We start from the raw sequence: 9509 nt of genomic DNA on the forward strand, positions 1-9509 counted from the left end.
TTTTGAACAAACAACAAATTGCTGTCGAGCTGTACTGTCGCGAAGGGATCATATCCTGGTCTGAGTTGCATTCACAGATCAGAACCAATTTTATCGACACGCAGAAGCTCAAATAAAAGATGGAATAATTGTCCTCTGACCCAACATGACGTTTCTTTCGTCACTAGAAATAAATAACTACACTCCTGGAAATTGAAATAAGAACACCGTGAATTAATAGTCCCAGGAAGAGGAAACTTTATTGACACATTCCTGGGGTCAGATACATCACATGATCACACTGACAGAACCACAGGCACATAGACACAGGCAACAGAGCATGCACAATGTCGGCACTAGTACAGTGTATATCCACCTTTCGCAGCAATGCAGGCTGCTATTCTCCCATGGAGACGATCGTAGAGATGCTGGATGTAGTCCTGTGGAACGGCTTGCCATGCCAGTTCCACCTGGCGCCGCAGTTGGACCAGCGTTCGTGCTGGACGTGCAGACCGCGTCAGACGACGCTTCATCCAGTCCCAAACATGCTCAATGGGGGACAGATCCGGAGATCTTGCTGGCCAGGGTAGTTGACTTACACCTTCTAGAGCACGTTGGGTGGCACGGGATACATGCGGACGTGCATTGTCCTGTTGGAACAGCAAGTTCCCTTGCCGGTCTAGGAATGGTAGAACAATGGGTTCGATGACGGTTTGGATGTACCGTGCACTATTCAGTGTCCCCTCGACGATCACTAGTGGTGTACGGCCAGTGTAGGAGATCGCTCCCCACACCATGATGCCGGGTGTTGGCCCTGTGTGCCTCGGTAGTATGCAGTCCTGATTGTGGCGCTCACCTGCACGGCGCCAAACGCGCATACGACCATCATTGGCACCAAGGCAGAAGCGACTTTCATCGCTGAAGACGACACGTCTCCATTCGTCCCTCCATTCACGCCTGTGGCGACACCACTGGAGGCGGGCTGCACGAGGTTGGGACGTGAGCGGAAGACGGCCTAACGGTGTGCGGGACCGTAGCCCAGCTTCATGGAGACGGTTGCGAATGGTCCTCGCCGATACCCCAGGAGCAACAGTGTCCCTAATTTGCTGGGAAGTGGCGGTGCGGTCCCCTACGGCACTGCGTAGGATCCTACGGTCTTGGCGTGCATCCGTGCGTCGCTGCGGTCCGGTCCCAGGTCGACGGGCACGTGCACCTTCCGCCGACCACTGGCGACAACATTGATGTACTGTGGAGACCTCCCGCCCCACGTGTTGAGCAATTCGGCGGTACGTCCACCCGGCCTCCCGTATGCCCAATATACGCCCTCGCTCAAAGTCCGTCTACTGCACATACGGCTCACGTCCACGCTGTCGCGGCATGCTACCAGTGTTAAAGACTGCGATGGAGCTCCGTATGCCACGGCAAACTGGCTGACACTGACGGCGGCGGTGCACAAATGCTGCGCAGCTAGCGCCATTCGACGGCCAACACCGCGGTTCCTGGTGTGTCCGCTGTGCCGTGCGTGTGATCATTGCTTGTACAGCCCTCTCGCAGTGTCCGGAGCAAGTATGGTGGGTCTGACACACCGGTGTCAATGTGTTCTTTTTTCCATTTCCAGGAGTGTAGATTGAGCCTTTGCATTCCCCTTTTCAGATTTTCTAGTGTCCCTACCATGTTCAAGCTTCTGACAATCCACGCCCCGTCTCGTAGAACGTTATCCTTTCGTTGATTATTCAATCTTTTTCTCATGGTAACCTCCCCCTTGGCAGTCCCCTCCCGGAGATCCGAATGGGGGACCATTCCGGAATCTTTTGCCAATGGAGAGATCATCATGACACTTCTTCAATACAGGCCACATGTCCTGTGGATACACGTTATGTGTCTTTAATGCAGTGGTTTCCATTGCCTTCTGCATCCTCATGTAGTTGATCATTGCTGATTCTTCCGCCTTTAGGGGCAGTTTCCCACCCCTAGGACAAGAGAGTGTTCTGAACCTCTATCCGCTCCTCCGCCCTCAAGGCCGTTGGCAGAATGAGGCTGACTTCTTATGCCGGAAGTCTTCGGCCGCCAATGCTGATTATTTATCAAAATTTGGGCAGTGGCGTGGATCGAACCCGGGACCGATGACGTTTTGATTATGAATCAAAGACGCTACCCCTAGACCACGGGCACATAGGCACGGTCAAATTCAAGTAGCAGAAGGGGAGCCAATGGACCCAGACCAGAGGCGGCTCGACCCAGAACCCACAGCGAGCGGGCGAGCTGGACTTGGTGCAAGCGTAAAATAACTACGATGTACAAAATAACAGCCTATTTCACGAGCATTGAAATAAAATTGTCAAGGGTGAATCTATAACTAATGCCCTTGACGTAACCTTAAAGGACGAGGGTGAACAGCATAATACCAAGTTAGCTAAGAAATTTAAATTACACTAGTAGGTTAACATATGCTCACTGAAACCCCTTAACAGGATACCGATAAACTTAAACAGTCAAGTAAGGCTACCATTTCACAGTTTACGAGTGAACAAGTAATGCAATTTTATACCAGAGAACGTACAGATTCAATATTAAGCCTGTCCTTTGAAGCAAATATAACAACATCGGCACGGCTCACTGTACCAGGAAAAATATTACAGTTTCACCATACTGGCTTATGCTGTCCGTCACTCGGAACAGCTATAGTACCAATTAATACACCTCGCTTACTCGGACTGTATCACATCACAAAATCCAGATAAACCTTTAACCAAACACAATAACACGTGTTTACTTAAATAGCACTAAATAGAGGAGACCTTTTGTTTGGCAGGACAACCGTTTTCAGTCATGGTGGCCGATACTTGGGAAGCATGGATCAGTATAAATTGCGCACCAAAAACATGACAAGCAATTCTCACCAAATCTTTTATGAAATCCGTTACAGATCCAAATCAGGGCCGCACGACTCGATCCGGGTAGTGTGGCCGAGTACAGTTCCCACACTACAAGCCAGGTTCGGTCTTGCAGACGTGCCAAACACACCACGACCTCTGCGTCGTGCCCCGGCCTGCTCAACCACGCTCGCCTCCCATTCTCACGCGCCGCGCCGCTCTCCGGCTGTCCCTCTCTAGCGCCACACGCCCGTCGCGGCGAAAAGCCACGTCAAACGGCCGAGCCCGAAGATCACACCATGCCGACCCGATCGATCAATCGATACGAGCCGGCACGGCTGATTCACCAAGTCAGTATGTGCAGACTATTAAGTATAATTTCGTTATTTCGTAGCATGAGTACAGTAGAAGCCCTCTAATCCGACCTTGGATGGTCCGCCACTCCGGTTAGTCCGACCATGCTCAGGTTCGCGAGCCTGTGCCGACTTGTCGCTGACTGGACACCTGTCGGGCCGTTGCTGCGGTGTCTATCGCTGTGCATATTGTTAAACTGTACGTTATTGTGCAGTTTTATCCTTTGTTGAGATTAAAAAAACTTCGTTCTTTGCTTTATTCCGTGTTCTCTACAGTACTTATTACTATAGATTCGCCCGGATTTCACACAACGATTCAAAAACCGCTTTTGACATCACCCTTCAATAAATCGAGCAGAATCCAACTTCAACTCCAATGGACGTGGGGTGGATAAAAAACTGGAGGGACACTGCAGCTAAATCTAGAATAACATCTGCTAAACAAAAATTTATGACTGAATTTTTTCCCAAGTAATTTGTTTTCGTTTTTACTGTAAAAACAATGCATAGAGTATAATCATCTCTTAGTTTATACATAGAGTAGTTTATATCTTTTCTAAACAATTTCTTTTTTATATACACTCCTATAAACATTTTTTGTTTTACAGTATATATCATTCATACGTTATTAAGTACAGTTCAGTACTGTAACTTGTTTGTCGTTTTTCCTTTTAAAACCAATACATATTATAGTGTGTGTAGACTTTTTTAGTTAATATTTTAACACTGTGTAAAAAAAACATATTTTTATATTACTGTAGACGTCTTTTAGTTCTTAAATCGCTTAATTTTTTGTACTAAATTTTTTAAATATTTTTTGCAATAAATATTAGATTTTTCGGATACTCCGTCCTTTTTTTCGTTCCGACGTGGTTCCGGTCCCGAAGGTGACGGATTAGAGGGGTTCTACTGTATATCAGTTCAGAAGTATATTTTCGCTAGGAACATGTTTCCTTGCTGTTACGGCATTCATCTACGCAATGTTCGCTGAATTCGATCGGTTGCTGGGGAATGAGAGGATGCAAGATGACAAGCCTGTACAACCCCAGAGCAGCCTGCAGCGTTAATTTTACCATGAAAGTACTTATTCCCATCAAAAAACCCTTTTTGTCTCTTTGTAATTTGTGTGTGTAAAGTCGTGCTCTAAAGTATCCGAACGACCTGAATTGCATTTCGCCTGAATCGACTGCAACCCACATGGGGCAGCTGTCTAGCAGGTCCTCTAATCGCCCCTCGGTACAGTCGTTTGACTATTGAAAATGGTTCCAACAACTCACCACTAAAAAACACTGCTCCGTATCGCAATAACTCAAGATGTAAAGTTATACCAAGGTAGTACAAATATCAGGGAACATCTTATCACAGATAAGATGATTCTTCAGGCTTGTAAGTTCACATTTATTACAAAAAATGACATACATGAAATGTTACCACTCTCATTATTATGTCAGATAGGTAATTCACGTAGTAAGTTCGTCGTATTCATGATTTCCTCTTCAAAATAACATACCGTACTTATTATTTAACACAAAATGATATTAAAAATTTAAGTTATTCACGAGCAGCTAGTTGAGAATATGTATGAACTTCAAACGACACGACGAACCGTCTCGTTCTGCATATGGATTCAAACCCAGATCATGCAGACTAAGCAAAGACTTCGTGACTGACGGAAACTAACAGTCATTCCTGACTACGCATACACCTCGATTGTAGACAGTATCAGTTAGCAAATAACACTTTAAATTACATAACGTAAACATTGTTAACTGACGCGAGTTCTTACGCAGTATCTGTTGTCCTTCTTCACGAACTAAGAGAGATGTTAAATATTGTTTCTTCACAAGTAACTTACTTGAAACGACCTGAGGTAAAGATTTGTGTTGGACAGAGGTTCGAACACAGAACCTAACTGGATTGTCATGGAACCACCACAACTGTGACATATCGGATTTTCTCGGCAGCACCTAGTTGTTTTACCTGAAATGACGAAGCGATATATTAATTTTTCGCTTCCCAGGATTCCAGCCTGGCACCTATCGCTGTTATATTCTAGAGAAATCGAACGTTAAAAATGGGTTTGTTACACCAGCAGCGACATGTGAGCATGTTTCAACTAGAAATAATATGACGAAGAGTTCAGTGCTGACTGGAAATCAAGCCCCACACATATCGTTGTTGACTGCACACAAAAGAAACGTCAGCTACCAAATTTTTCTCTACCAGCAGCTCGGAATAACATCCTTGAAATTACAATGATTTCGCAAACAGTTCTGTGTCTCACTGGGACTGAAAAACGTCAGATACCGTTAGTGTTGACAACGAATGAACATACATTCAAAATCAAAATTATTACCCACCAGCAGATAGGTGTTCTCATGCTAGAGCTTGATAATACATAATGAAATCACTAGTGCCGGGCCAGGATTCGATCCCTTTCACGCGCAATATGTGGAGATGTTGAGGAATCTGCGGTTTTGAACAAACAACAAATTGCTGTCGAGCTGTACTGTCGCGAAGGGATCAAATCCTGGTCTGAGTTGCATTCACAGATCAGAAACAATTTTATCGACACGCAAAAGCTCAAATAAAAGATGGAATAAGTGTCCTCTGACCCAACATGGCGTTTCTTTCGTCACTAGAAATAAATAACTACACTCCTGGAAATTGAAATAAGAACACCGTGAATTCATTGTCCCAGGAAGGGGAAACTTTATTGACACATTCCTGGGGTCAGATACATCACATGATCACACTGCCAGAACCACAGGCACATAGACACAGGCAACAGAGCATGCACAATGTCGGCACTAGTACAGTGTATATCCACCTTTCGCACCAATGCAGGCTGCTATTCTCCCATGGAGACGATCGTAGAGATGCTGGATGTAGTCCTGTGGAACGGCTTGCCATGCCATTTCCACCTGGCGCCTCAGTTGGACCAGCGTTCGTGCTGGACGTGCAGACCGCGTGAGACGACGTTTCATCCAGTCCCAAACATGCTCAATGGGGGACAGATCCGGAGATCTTGCTGGCCAGGGTAGTTGACTTACACCTTCTAGAGCACGTTAGGTGGCACGGGATACATGCGGACGTGCATTGTCCTGTTGGAACAGCAAGTTCCCTTGCCGGTCTAGGAATGGTAGAACGATGGGTTCGATGACGGTTTGGATGTACCGTGCACTATTCAGTGTCCCCTCGACGATCACCAGTGGTGTACGGCCAGTGTAGGAGATCGCTCCCCACACCATGATGCCGGGTGTTGGCCCTGTGTGCCTCGGTCGTATGCAGTCCTGATTGTGGCGCTCACCTGCACGGCGCCAAACGCGCATACGACCATCATTGGCACCAAGGCAGAAGCGACTCTCATCGCTGAAGACGACACGTCTCCAATCGTCCCTCCATTCACGCCTGTCGCGACACCACTGGAGGCGGGCTCCACGATGTTGGGGCGTGAGCGGAAGACGGCCTAACGGTGTGCGGGACCGTAGCCCAGCTTCATGGAGACGGTTGCGAATGGTCCTCGCCGATACCCCAGGAGCAACAGTGTCCCTAATTTGCTGGGAAGTGGCGGTGTGGTCCCCTACGGAACTGCGTAGGATCCTACGGTCTTGGCGTGCATCCGTACGTCGCTGCGGTCCGGTCCCAGGTCGACGGGCACGTGCACCTTCCGCCGACCACTGGCGACAACATCGATGTACTGTGGAGACCTCACGCCCCACGTGTTGAGCAATTCGGCGGTACGTCCACCCGGCCTCCCGCATGCCCACTATACGCCCTCGCTCAAAGTCCGTCAACTGCACATACGGTTCACGTCCACGCTGTCGCGGCATGCTACCAGTGTTAAAGACTGCGATGGAGCTCCGTATGCCACGGCAAACTGGCTGACACTGACGGCGGCGGTGCACAAATGCTGCGCAGCTAGCGCCATTCGACGGCCAACACCGCGGTTCCTGGTGTGTCCGCTGTGCCGTGCGTGTGATCATTGCTTGTACAGCCCTCTCGCAGTGTCCGGAGCAAGTATGGTGGGTCTGACACACCGGTGTCAATGTGGTCTTTTTTCCATTTCCAGGAGTGTAGTATAAGAAAGGTTACTGGTGATAGAGTTTCTACGTGTCGCGACTCCTGCCTTTATTGTGGTTCAACCTAACGTCTACTTGGTAGAGAAAAAATATCATTTTTAACATGAATGTCAGACCACAATGCCATTATACCTTCTTCACTTGGCGTAACCAGAAGGGAACAGAATCTGTCTCTCCTTATCAAAAATCATCAACAGAAGTTGGAATCGAACCCAGACCATAAGTATATGAACCTAGCATCGATCCAAGAGACCACCAAATTCTCTTTTCTAACACTCATTTCCCTATCGTAACTATGTTGCGCCACACTGGTTGAGAATTGTGACACACAGACTCCTTGTAGTGGTTTGCAGCATGTTCAGTACATTCATTTACTTGGTTGACCGAATTGCTATGAACTAGCTGCCTCGGCTACCCAGTGCATACATATGACTCTATTTTGTAATCACTGAAATAAAATCACGTAACTGACACCTACACAGAACTGACAACAGTGTAGGATGCAGAATTTTAAACAGGAAGTGTTCCTTTCGTCTTGAGCTATTACACTAACTGTTTGTTAAAAACGTCGTGCAGTGCAAAAGAAAAGCTGTAACTGTCTGTCTGTCAGAAGTCTAGATCCGGCCATATGCATTATCTCACAGCACTGTGCAATGCGCAAGTTATGGAGGAATTGTTGTTGAGTTCTGGAAGCGTTGTAGCTCTGTGTCAGCTAGTAGCGTAACGGTACAAAGAGAGATTAAAGAGGCAATCGTACAGCATTTTGAATCCTTAATGTCTAGTCAACCAGTTGACGAACAGCTTCAAGACGAGTTAACGATCAACCTCCAGGGCAAAGTTTGCCACGCGGAAGCACAAACTCTCATCTCGGAAGTGACTGAAGAAGATGTCGAAGAAGCTATATAGGGAAGCATGAAAAATAAGGCTCCAGGGGCAGACGGAATTCCGGCAGAATTTTATCGCAAATTTAGTGACCTCGTAAAAGCTAAGTTAACTATCATCTGCAACGAACTACTAAACCCTGAAAATGATATCGCGAAAGAATTTCGTATGGGACTCGTAGTGTTAGTGCCAAAAACCACCAACACGAAAACCGTAAGCGCTCTGACGCCAATTACGCTTTTAAACAGCGATTACAAAATCTTTGGCCGCATCCTCGCTCGCAGGCTGAAAACCACAATGACCAGCGTCACTGGCCCTTATCAAACAAGTGTGGGCAAGATAAGAGAATTCTCCAGACTCTTTGTGATTACAGGGACCTCATCTCAATGGCCGACGTCTGCAAAACAAAATGTGCACTCATCTCACTCGACTTTGTTAAAGCATTCGACAGGGTAAATCATCGTTTTCTCCTTCGGACCATGGGCCCAATGGGCTTCCCTCCTAGATTCATTGCAGTAGTAAGAAATACATTAACAAACAACTCAGCCAGATTTGTCATCAATGGGCACATTAGCCGCCAGATTGACGTCACCAGCTCCATTATGCAAGGGTGTCCAATGTCAATGGCACTCTTCGCCATCGCCATCGAGCCCCTGCTTGCCTCCCTTATGAAACATCTACAAGGAGTACAAATACATGGAGAAAAGATCGTGTGCAAGGCGTACGCTGATGATGCTGGCTTCCTAGTCGTGAATGGCGCTGAAGTACAGAGCGCACTACGAATAGTAACAAAATATGAACAAGCATCTGGTGCAAAACGTAATAGAACAAAGTCGGGGATTTTCATCATCGGCCGTGGAATTGGGACGCAGACGCAGGGTCTGTTACGCGAGCTTGTAACCATGAAATGTCTCTGCATGGATTTTAAAAGAAATATCAAGCACACTATTGCTGCGACTTATCGAAAATTACTTAACAGCATACGCGCCTTTGTACAAGCACATAGTATTAGGAAATTCGATTAACTTCAGAAAGTAATAGTGGCAAATGTATATATCACATCCAAAGTTAATTACGTAGCACAAGTTTTGCCACCACATGCGCCTTTGTCGAAAACTATTGCATCTGCACTAGGACATTTTGTCAGCCGCGGTCATATTTTCAAAGCTAAATATGACATTCAGATGCTCCCTAGATGCTCCCTACGAAATGCGGTGGGTTAAATCTCACCGATATGAGCAAAAAAGCGCATGCCTTATACCTTTCAACCACATACAAACAATGGAAGGAACCACGTGGCACCCTTGCTACACATTTGTTAAATGAAATAGGTCCTGCTG

This window comes from Schistocerca cancellata, chromosome 6 (assembly GCF_023864275.1).
Source record: "Schistocerca cancellata isolate TAMUIC-IGC-003103 chromosome 6, iqSchCanc2.1, whole genome shotgun sequence".
Taxonomy (NCBI): domain Eukaryota; kingdom Metazoa; phylum Arthropoda; class Insecta; order Orthoptera; family Acrididae; genus Schistocerca; species Schistocerca cancellata.